A 9,659-nucleotide genomic window follows, 5' to 3' on the forward strand; every position below is an offset into this window, starting at 1 on the left:
CCACTTAGAATGATAATCTACCATGACAATCAAATATTTGAGGTCTTCTCCCAGGTCCTGCAGAGGACCTATCAAGTCTACTGCAACTTTCTTCCAAGGCTCGGTGGGAACACTCACTGGTCTCATAGGTGCTTCTCTTACTATTTTACTCTTGTCACTCTTCTCGCACTCTTTACACTTCTTAACACACTTTTCAACCTCTCCATCAATCCCTGGCCACCAAAACGACTCTCTAATATGTGTCTTTGTGCCTCCTATTCCTAGATGCCCTTGATGAGCTAAGGTCACCAATCTAGATCTAATACTGGCAGGGGGAATAACTTTCAGACCCTTTCTAAGTTTGAGATCATCCTCTGAAATACTAAGTTGCTCTTTAATGTTATAATAACACTCAAAAACTTTCTCAACCTCATTTCTCTGAGGCCACCCTGTTTTGGTCCAGCTTTTTACTTGTTCTAACATAACATCTTCACCATTGGCAGTTTCCCACTCTTCCTTACTTATGGCATTATATTCAAGTTCAGAAATAAGTACATTTTGTTCTAGGCAGTCTTCTTCATTACTTTTGTTCCCCACTGGTAGTCTAGACAGGCAGTCTGCCACTACATTATCTTTGCCTGCTATATAAACCATCCTGAAATCATAAGCCAACAGTTCAACCATCCACCTTGAGACTCTGGGTGAACCTTTGGCCCACTCGACACTTCCTAACAATTGGACTAGAGGTTTGTGGTCCGTTTTGACCACAAAAGTTTGACCCCACAAGTAGAACTTGAAGTGAGCCACAGCCCATGATACAGCCAGGGCTTCCCTTTCAATAACTGAATAATTCTCTTCAGCACCTCTCAGCGGTCTGGATGCGAACGCAATGATGTGTTCCACCTTGGCAGAGTCATATTGAGATAAAGCTGCCCCCAGACCTTCATTGCTTGCATCAACCGCCAAAATTGTCTTTCTTCCAGATACGAATCCGCCAAGTGAGGGCGCTTGAACAATACTTTCTTTAATCTTTCCAAAAGCCACCTCACACTCACTTGACCAGTCAAACCTAACATTCTTCTTCAACAATTCTCTCAGGGGAGTGGAGATGCTAGCAAAATTATTAACAAACTTGTGGTAATACTCCACCAGCCCCATAAATGACCGTAACTGATCCTTGTCTTGAGGCTGGGGAGCATTCCTGATGCTGTCCACGAGTGACTTTTTGGGAGATATACCATCGCTTGAAATCTTATGGCCCAAGTAATCTAGTTCAGCTACGGCAATCTTACATTTGCTCCTCTGAACAGTCAGGCCAGCCTCTCTGAGCCTAGTTAGAACAGCCATAAGGGTGTTATCATGCTCCAATTTATTATCAGCAAACACTAGGATGTCATCTTGGAACACCGTAACTCTTTTTAAACCTCTGAGCACCTCCTCCATCACTTTTTGAAAAACTGAAGCAGCAGAAGCTAAACCAAATGGCATTCTCTTATATTTAAACACACCCTCAGGAGTTATGAATGCGGTGAGATGCTGCACATCTTCTGATAGTGGGACTTGGTGGTAAGCTGCTGATAAATCAATGATGGAAAATAACTTTGGCTCACCTAAAGTGGAGAGAGTTTCGGAGATGTTGGGAAGAGGGTGTCTCTCAACAATGATATTCTGGTAAAGACTGCGTAAATCGACACACAACCTCAGTTTCCCATTAGATTTAGCCACAAGGACGATGGGTGATAGCCATTCTGTGGCAGCTACAGGTTCAATCACACCTTTTGTAACCAAGTCATGCAGTTCATCACGGAGTTGACTCCTCATATTTAATGGAACTTGCCTTACCCTATGTACAACAGGTTGTGCATTTTTTTTAGTCTTATGTGATGTTCAAAGTTTCTCAGCCTTCCCAGTCTCTCGGAAAACACTTCGGGAAAATTCTTAGTCCAGACATCTTCTATCTCTGCAATCGATACAGGATTAGGTGCACTTGCCTGGACTCTCACTCCCAAAGCTCTCTGCTCTTCCCATCCTAGTAAAGAAGACCCTCTCTTGGCAACAAGTATTCTGGCTTGACAGTCCCTTCCTTTGTAGGATATTTTCACTGGGACTTCACCCATAATATCAATGGCAGATTCTGAATACCCACAAGCTTTGACGTCAGTGGGTTTGATTTTGTCTTCATTCTTCTTTAAAACATTTACCAGAGTATCCCTTGATACTATGGTCCACGGAGAGCATGTGTCAACTTTCATTACAATATTGTTCCTATCCACACAGAAGGTATCCGTCGGTCCTTTCTCATCACCATGCATGGACAACACTTCAAAAATAAACCTTGCATTTGGTTCTTGATTGTTTGATACTTCTTGGATATTATAGTTCCTCCTAATTTCTTCTTCATGAGTGGATTTCACTTCCATCCTGGGTTCTACAATGTTTACTGAACTTGCTCTACAAACATTGGCAAAGTGTCCCTTTCCCTTACATTTGAAGCAATCAGCGAATTTTGCGGGGCAAGACGGAAAGTTCACGCCATGTCTGAAACTTCCACACTTGGGGCATGAGCCCCTCGAACCCCAGTTCCCTTTTTTCACTGATGAGAAGCTTCCCTTCTTCTTTTGATCGATAGCACAGACTGACATGGCTGGCGTGATTTGTTTGTCAACTTTGAGCTCCTTCACATATTGAGATGTCTGCTCAATACTCCTTGCCAGATCAATTGCTTCCTCCAACTTCATGTCCCTCGCAAGTAGTTTTTCCTGGATTCTGGGATTATTCGTGCATCTAAGTAGCTGATCCCTGATCAGTGAGTCTGTCAGTTGTTCGAACTCGCACGTGTAACTTAAGGACCTCAAACAGGCAATGTATGACTCAACCGACTCATTTTGTTCCTGCATCCTCTGAAAGAATTTATGTCTCTCAAAGCTGACATTCTTGCGTTGTTCAAAATGATCTTGCAATTTCTTGATGGTCAGAGCATACACATCTATGTCACCAGCCTCAGGTACTTGATCGCCAGTCAAACCATCAAATATCCTGCGTCCTTCAACTCCCAAATTATGAATCAAAAGGGCTTTTTTTCTGACAGGGGAGAATCTGTCCCCCCCCATTGCTATTAAGTAATTTTCAAAAGTATCCTTCCACTTATCCCATCTAAGTGAAGGGCGCCCAGGTTCATTTAGGAATGATTGTGGTGGAGGAATAGAAGTAGCCATAGTAGGTGGGAACTAAATAAAAATTCTCCAATAATGTAGAACACCAGTAGATTGTCTGGGGCGGAATTATACTGGGTAGCAGTGCTTGAGGTGAATTGTCTGCTGTTCACAATTGTTGCAACAATGTATCCTTCGTTCCGCTAGATTCAACGTTCTTTTGAGTTTCCCGGACAGAAATCTGGTTGCCAGGCAACCGACGTCACAATGAAGGCTTTTTCCTTTCTGAGCCGTAGCGCGTAATTTGACGTGTCCCCAGGGAGCCAGCCTCAGCACACGGATATGAGAACCTTATGTGTCACGAGCATGCGCGCGCGCACGCGGCCAGTAGAGGCGTTGTGCTTTTATAGCGCACGCGGGACCACACAGTTTCTTGCTTCCCCTTCTCTTCGCGCAAAATACACAAATCACTCACTTGCCTTGTGTGAGGATCCTTTGTAAGGTGTTCTCCGCCGCCTTCCGCGATTCGCCTGCTGCCGCTGCTGGGGAAGGAGACCGGACGAACACAACGCTGATTAGATCAGCTGGAGTTGCCTTCAGACGCGCACACGGGGCCCGCTTCAGTTATCCTCGTCGCCAATGTTAAATCAAGACGTGCCAGGCTTGAAGTAATGAAGATATCTTTATTCAAGATAAGCGGTGCACGGCAGCAGGCCTCACCTTGAGAGGCAAAGCTCAACTCTATAAAAGAATTAAACACATACAATAACACTCTAACTTAGAATACTGTGACATCATAGTTGGAAAGAACAGGATAGGAAACTGGTAAGTATATATCAATACAAATGGATGTGTGAAGCATCCAAGCTACATCTTAACAAAGCCCATCACCGGGAAACCTGCTGAACATTTCTGCACAATGATCAGCCTGGTTAGTGGTAATACCAGGTAAAGGACATTTCCTTGGGAGGTTCTTCTTTGAAAACATTTTCTGAATGTGTTCCTGACTTGTCCAGAGGTAATTCATAGGCCTGCCACGGTTTGCAGAACATTCTAGTGTATTTACAAACTTCCCCACTAGGGTTCTACAACTGTTACTTACAATCCTCGGAAGCCTCTTTCCAGAAAGTTCCAAATCTCTGAATTCCACTTCAAATTTGCAGCATAGAAAGAATGATGGAGACTATTTTCTCGAAACTATGTACTGTGAGGAACCTGAAGGCATCCTCACTTCTTGTCCCCCTGGAGGCTCGTCTCAGGTGGCTAGGGAAACGCCATTGCTTTGGGATCCCGACTCTAAGGGTGGCTATGCGAGGGGAGTCACCAGGATGGAGGGAACTTGGGGAGTGGGGAGAGGACGTACATGGGTGAGACATGGTATCCCCTCCTTCCCTTTTCACACTGAACCCTCTATCCCTCAAGCCTTATGAGGATACTGTCACCCCTATCCTTTCCTTCAAACTGTCCCTCAGAGACATCACTTTAACACTGGGATGAGGAAGAGACCATCTTGGAAGACATACCCTCATATGAAAATGACAAACACATATCAGCCCTCTTTTATTAGTACAGACACATGCCTGCTTCCATTTGGTAATACACACATTTACCTGCCTCAGCTGTGTACTGGGGCGAGGAGGACAACACAAAGAAGTCAGAACTGCTGTTCTGACGGTGAGCGGTCTAGTCTTTCCTGTTATAATTGTAGTGGCAGGCACTTTAAAACCTGACATCTGTTTTTGAGTGGCGTCAGCTGTGGAGGCAGTGTAAGCTGAGAATGCCACGGCAGCAGCTGGGGAAACAAGTCCTAAAAGTGAGGTGGAAAATTGAACGCTCACGTCCCGATGAGCAGTACAGAGTTTATGGAGCATGACACAATGCAAAGGAAAGCGGGAGTTCGTTAGCAGATTACGTGTGGAAGACTGGTCTGGACGAGCAAAGTGGTCCCAGAAGTCCTGGGCTGCAGACAGATCATTGCTGTGGAGCAATGCCACGGACAGCCACTGGGAGAGGAGCAAGGTCCCGCTCAGGCAAGCGAGAACCTGGAGCAGCAGAGACCGCGGCTCGCCATAAACTCTGAGCATTGAGTGAATGGGAACCACCAGGTTGGCAGGTAAATGCGCATTGAACATTCAATGTTCAGCTCTGTTCCTACAAGTAAGGGGTGGTTCTGGTAGTGTCTCTATCTAACGGCCTATATCCCAGGTTAGAGTCTCAACCAGATTCTTTAGCTCAGTATCCTTTCAAAGAAGAGTCATTTCCACTACATATCAGTCTTTGTCCTGCCCAAGGGTAGTCCAGCACCGAAATGCCGGCTCTTCTAAACAAAAGTACCAACAGCAACCGCAGACACGTGGTTGGGCCTCATCAGTGAGGTGGAGCTGTGCCTCTATAAGAATAGTGAGCAAGGGTTCTACGTCTTCATTACCCTAGTAATTTAGGGTGAAAACCCAAAACTACTTAATTTGCACAAGTAAGAGGGTTCTTGGAGTATCTATATCTTTTGGCCTATATCCCGGGTTAGAGTCTTAACCAGATTCTTTAGCTCTGTTCCTACGCCAGTGACACACAGAGTCCCACAGGGATCCTGTCTATCCCCTACATTGTTTAATGCTTCCATCATGCCGCTTCTTGCGCTCCTGAATGATCTGGGTGTCCAATTTATGAACTATGCAGACGACACCCAGGTCATGTTGGAATTGTCTGGCTATAACACACAGGACGTGCACATGATTCATTCCATCTATGAGTCCATTCAAGAGCGGATGACTGTCAATTATCCTGCTCTTAAAGCAGAGAAAACTGAGCTGCTGATCATAGCTTCTGGCCAAAGAATTAAAAAAATTGGCCCAGAATATGACACATTTTTTGTATAGCAGGTATTAAAATTAGCATGGCCAAAAGCATTAAGACATTGGCCGTCATTCTTGATGCTGAGTTTACTATAAAATAACAGGTGGCCCATATTTGTGCTTTATGTGGCTACGCCACCAAGCACTTGAACTGAATTCACCCCTATATATCATTCAGAAACAGATCAGTACTGGCGAATGCCTTGATAAATGCACGCCTGGACTACTGCAACTGTTTACTTGCAGGGACCTTTAAAACCAATGTTTCAAGTCATGAAGAATTGCGCAATACGGGCCGTTCATGGGCTATCTTGGAGAGACCACGTTACTGAGGCCAGAAGGGAACTGCATTGGCTCCCTATTAAACATCTCATTACACAGAAGATTCTATCTCTGAGCTACAAGTGTCGTAATAACAAGACCCCACAATACCTAGTCGATCACTTAACAATCCCTCACCTAGGCCACTGTTTACGCTCCTACGACCCCCAGAAATTGGTGCAACCCAGGTACAAGCTGATGCGTTTCGGTGGAACTACTTTAGATGGTCAGGTGTCCCTGGCATGGAATAAGCTTCTGCCCGATGTGAGACATGCTTCTTTCTTCTATGGAGGTCTTTAAAAAGTAGACTAAGACCCTTTTGTTCAATCTCAAACCAGAGTAATCCTGCATTTTCTTTCCAACACCTTGCTTAATTCTTGTCTCTGTTGTATTTTCTGTTTTGTCATTTATTTTTTTATGTGCGCTCTGAGTCCTAGCGGCCTGAAGTGCGTTACAAGAATTAAAAATACATTTTTTAAATTTAAAAATTGTTGTTTTGGATGCCAAACGAGTTGTACTTTTGAATGCTGAACAAGTACTTTTTGAATACCAAACGACTGAAAGTCATAAGTATTTTGAATGCTGAAACAAGTGCTTGTCAACACCAAATCAACTAAAAATCATTTCAAGTACTTTTAATATGTGGAAACAAGTACTCTTGAATGCCAAATAAACTGAAAGTTATAATGCACACTTTTGAATACTGAGCATAGTAAAGGCAACAGTTGAGCACTCATGGATGGAGTGAAAGAAAGGTAGTGTAGGTGGCAGATACCACGAAGTGTATTATCTAAAACACAAGTATTGGCTAGGATAAGAAGCTAGGTATTGATCAAAGCTAAAGGAGTCCAATGGACAGCAGGTTAAAAAGCAACCCTGTGTTTGCAAGAAAGCCACGATACTGTGACACTGGGGAATCACCTCAACATCACAGTCACAAGGAAGCAGTTGCCCAGTGGTGATGGAAAGCTATCAAGAGGGGTATTGGTTGCGTGACCTGTGATGGGTGGACCGTGTGTTCCTATATCTGCGCCTAGACGGAATGTCCTGTGTGGAGAAGTCCATGAAAGTACCCATAAAGAAGCCTAGGTTTGGCAACAACCTGTTATGTGATTTTGAAGAAAAGGGAAAGAGCTGCCAGTGTGAATTACTGTTCTTTAAATAGCTAGGAAGTGTCCCAAGGAACTATGTTGGTTTTGTTGAAAAGCTGGACCAATTGAACTCCCAAGGAAGGGAACCCCGATAACTTGAGCACTGCTTTGTACTTGGGGAAGGGAAGGTGGACTACTAGCCATGAGCTGGAAGAAGCCCGGAACTTTATTTTGAACACTATTCATTGTTGATGCTGACATCCCTACACATTGTATACAGTTGGTTGTGAAGGCAAGTATAGGTTTTGGAAACAGATTGACTTTTGTTTTAGACTTCCTGACATAAACTATCCTTAAATTTCTTTAGGTAGGGAAATCCCACCTTAGCATAGAGCAAGTTAGGCCTTACTCCATCCTACATTTTACTTTAATAAAACATTTGAGAACAAAACTTGAACCTGTTGTCTGTTTCTACTTCATGATGCCTTCACAGTACACACATTTCTCTTCTCCATCACCATATGTATAAAACTCTCTATGGATATATGGGCATTGGGGACATGGTTGGCTCACCCTTACTCTGAGACCCAGCCACTTCTCTTCTAAAGATATGCAGAACCTCCCAAAACCAGCAAGGTGTATCTTAGACTAAACAGAACGACACATGTGCACCCACTGTATCCTCATATACAATTCTTTACGCTGTTTTAATGAGTATTTTTGGTTCATGGTTACAAACTCTTTCCTAGGGTGAGAGTTGTGAATCAAGACATGAGCACAAAGTCTTGCATGTATGATTTACTTAGTGACACCCGGTGTACCATAGACACATTTGCCAACTATAAAGATCTGTGTTCATTCCTATGTGTCCAAAATGCTCTTTGGGTTTACCCAAAGCAGCCAGTAACCCTGAATGGTGCTGTTTTCTCCCTTACTATTTCTCATAGGGGTATTTCAAAAGAGAACAATGGGTGTGTTCCAGACTGTCCTCCTTGAAATAATACATTCTATCAGGAAAAAATGTCTAGGATTATTCTGGGTTTTAATAATGTGCTCAAAAAGATAATTATACAATTACTATTATGACAACAATATAAACTGTAAGTTATAAATAGACATGAAGATAGTCGAATTTAAAAACTTGATGTTTGTAGTGTTAATGCAATTAAATAATGTATGTTTCATAGATTATTTTGCTGAACATAAATACTATGTGTTCATACCTTTCTCTGCCTCAAAATGTCCTTCCTTCTTGAAAGTGTTAAAACTAATCTTTACTTCTGTAAGCACCAAGGCAATGCCTATTTTTGTGGGCTGCCCACTTTCTGTCGGTCTTGTTAAACACAATCATTTGCTTTAGTACTCACATCCACTAAAAATGAACACAAATAGAAAATAACAGAGGCAATTGTTTACCCTGCAGTCTGGTCTTCTGGTCTCCTAAGAGACTATCTATGCCCCCCTCACTTTCTCTATATGGACAATGCTCCCTTAATGTAATAGGGGCGTTCCTGAGGGACACGTGTGATGAACATGTATGCCGCTAAATACCAGGCTGGTGCCATCCGTGGTGGATACCACTGTTGCTGCAGCTTTCATTCTACACTCACAACAAAAAACACAGCAACTCCCTTATCTCCCAAATTTAAGACAGTTACAATTTTCTCAGGTCACACTAATCAGAGAAACGACTGGAGAGGCTCTAGCAAATGCACACGTGACAATGTGATTCTCGCCCAGAGAGGGGGGGAGAGAGAGAGAGCACATGATCTTAACATTTGATAAACTGGCTAGAGCTTTTTTTTTTAATCCAGATTCTTCTTCTAAGCGCTATATGATTTGTGTTGTTACCAAATGTAAAGACCCTGCATTTATTAATCATGAAAATATGAAGTACTTAGCCATGCCTCTGAAACTATTCACTATCCAACACAGGTTTAACCGGCATGCTTTGTGTGTGTATGTTGGACGATTCCTTTGAGGTCAACAGAAACGTATTTATTTTTTTACTTTAAGGAAAGTGGGAACTTCCATTCGAAGTCCATGGAAGACAAGTGGTGTGTTGGGGGAGGTGTTAACATGTGTGTGAGTGGGGTGAAAACCTCCAGATACGGGAGGGTTGAGAGATATCGTTTAGTTGGTCCTGCCAGGATTGGAATGTGTGACTACAGGTGGCATGCAGATGCAGGGCACATACTCAGCTCACTGAGCTATTTTATTGTCTCTGTCCAGCCATCTTAGCTCACTCACTGACACTCATGGGA

The sequence above is a fragment of the Ambystoma mexicanum genome, chromosome 5p (assembly GCF_040938575.1).
Source record: "Ambystoma mexicanum isolate Mex_15411 chromosome 5p, UKY_AmexF1_1, whole genome shotgun sequence".
Lineage (NCBI taxonomy): Eukaryota > Metazoa > Chordata > Amphibia > Caudata > Ambystomatidae > Ambystoma > Ambystoma mexicanum.